At 37.6% G+C, this 2,342-nt stretch overlaps 1 pseudogene across 1 annotated transcript; it reads left to right on the top strand.

Moving 5' to 3' along the window:
• Window positions 1–400: 400 nt before the first annotated feature.
• Window positions 401–1,073, top strand: LOC308649461 (succinate dehydrogenase [ubiquinone] cytochrome b small subunit, mitochondrial-like; annotated as a pseudogene). Its single transcript has one exon. The product of its transcript is annotated as a succinate dehydrogenase [ubiquinone] cytochrome b small subunit, mitochondrial-like (transcript).
• The last annotated feature ends 1,269 nt before the right edge of the window (window positions 1,074–2,342 follow it).

Here is a 2,342-nt window from a genome sequence, read left to right as displayed (position 1 = left end):
CTGAAAACTTGCAATTCACCTGCCTAGACTCCCCAGTCACAGGGATTACAGGGGTGTGCCACCACACCCGACTCTCATTTGTATATTGCTATTTTACATTTAAATGTCAGATGTACTAAATTTTTATTTGTTGCAATATTAAAGCTGATTAATTTTTAAAACTTCGGTCTGAAAGTTATTGAAATAAATATATTGAAAAAAATTAGAAAAGGATGGTGCACATAAAGAGTTAAAGGTTTGATATTTGTTTTTCCAAAGCATCAACAAAACAGTCCGCTACTTGAGTTTTGTATTAGGACCCAAACTTGCAGCAAAAGAACAAAGATGATTTGGTAGAGAAAAAGTTAAATTGGCCAATTCACAAGGGAAAAAAAAGAAAAAAAAAGTGATTCTTAAAAATATGGTATGTTGGGGCGACCTTGAGCCCTCAAAAGTGGTTCTCTTGAGGCTGGATGTCCTCTGCGGTGCTCAAGGAGGCCGAGCTCTGTCCTCTGAACCCCATTGGTCAGACCTGCTCACATCTCAGCATTTCTCCAGGACCAACCTACCCCAGGATGGACTGGAACACAGCACATTCACCTGTCACTAAACGGCCATTCTGGTTCCAAGGCTGCATCTCTTCACTGGACTAGCCAGAGGGCTGTCAGTGTTTTGCTCCTGGGCCTGCTTCCAGCTGAATGTTTGAATCCTTGCTCTGCAATGGACTACTCCTTGGCTGCAGTCCTCACTCTTCATAGTCACTGGGGCCTTGGACAAGTTGTCACTGACTATGTTCATGGGGATGCATCGCAGAAAGCTGCCAAGGCAGGCCTTTTGGCACTCTCAGCTTTAACCTTTGCTGGGCTGATGTTATTTCAACCATCATGATGTGGGCATCTGCAAAGCTGTTGCCATGCTGTGGAAGCTTTGACCTTTTTGACTTGAGAATTGATTGTATGCCTCTGCCTCTGCTCTGTCATTCAGCTCACAATAAGAAGGAAATAACAGAAAGTTTATTGGTGGACAAACCTTCTTCTAATTACATGGTTATTTTAGAATCTAATTGTTGAGGAAGAGGTTTGAGAAGAAATGTATTCAAGAAATTATGAGACCCAGTTCTGCATTCTAGTGAGTTAATGGGGTTGTCTTCAAGTTCATGAGACAGTATGACCAAACTTTACATATGAGCTTTTGCTTTTGTCAGTCTCTTAAAGAGAATTTAGCTTTATTATTATCAGTATGTGATCATTTCTGCATTTGTCTTGGAAATAATGGACAAAGAGAAAGACTGTTAATTCATGACTTTGCAAAAAATTAGATAGTGTTTACTTTTGGAAACTTCCCTGTCTGTTTAGTTGATACCAGCTACTGATGGTTTTATGTCCTAGGGAAACTTTAAAATTAGGAGATGCTAAAATCTCAAATTACAGATTTCTATATCCTAGGAAGGAAAGATTGGAGAGCTTCTGAATTTAGAGATGCTCAAGTTAGAAAAGAAGTCTTCCTTGTACACATATCAGAATATTACAAATTCCAAACAGATGTAATTCTCAAATGTGTTTTACTTGTCCTAAAATAATCTGTCCACAAATATAAAACTAAAAATAATAAATTACTTTCCCACTGTGGGAATTGGTAATAAGAAAATGTATTCCATGAAAAGAAAATTTAAAAATAAAATAAAATGTTATACAGTAAAAAATATATGGTATGTCACATTTATTGACCTTTTTTTTTTTTTTTTTTTTTTTTGGTACCAGGGATTAAACCCAGGTGTGCTTAACCACTGAGCCACATCCTCATCCTTATATTCCATTTAGGGACAGGATCTTGCTGATTTTCTTTGGGCCTCAATTGCTGGGGCTGGCTTTGAATTTACGATCCTGCTGCCTCAGCTTCCAGAACCACTGGGATTACAGGCGTACACCACCACGCCCTGCATATTTACTGATTTTTCACCACACTGTGCTAGTCACCCTGAAACTAAAGAATAAACAAACACTTTTCACAATTCTGCATGAATGGACAATGGAAGATGGTTTTCAACATAATGTCCCAATACTGTGACTATCTACAACCCCAAATTTTTAAACCACTCCTCTTAAGCAACTAGAGAACTGATTAAAAAATAAGAGGCATAAAAATGAAAACTCTAACTCATATTTATTTATTTATTTATTTATTTATTTTTAGTTGTAGATGGACACAATACCTTTATTATTTTTATGAGGTGCTGAGGATGGAACCCAGTGCCTCCCATGTGCTAGGCAAGTGCTATACCATTGAACTACAACCCCAGCCCCTCCAGCTCATATTTTAAAGTAAGGATTCAAATAGTTCCCAAATAAGGATAAACATAAGAT

The sequence above is a fragment of the Spermophilus citellus genome (genome assembly GCF_964194105.1).
Source record: "Spermophilus citellus genome assembly, chromosome: 5".
Classification (NCBI taxonomy): Eukaryota; Metazoa; Chordata; class Mammalia; order Rodentia; family Sciuridae; genus Spermophilus; species Spermophilus citellus.
The sequence above is the reverse complement of the archived record's forward strand: the minus strand, read 5'-3'. Positions and strand labels throughout refer to the sequence as shown.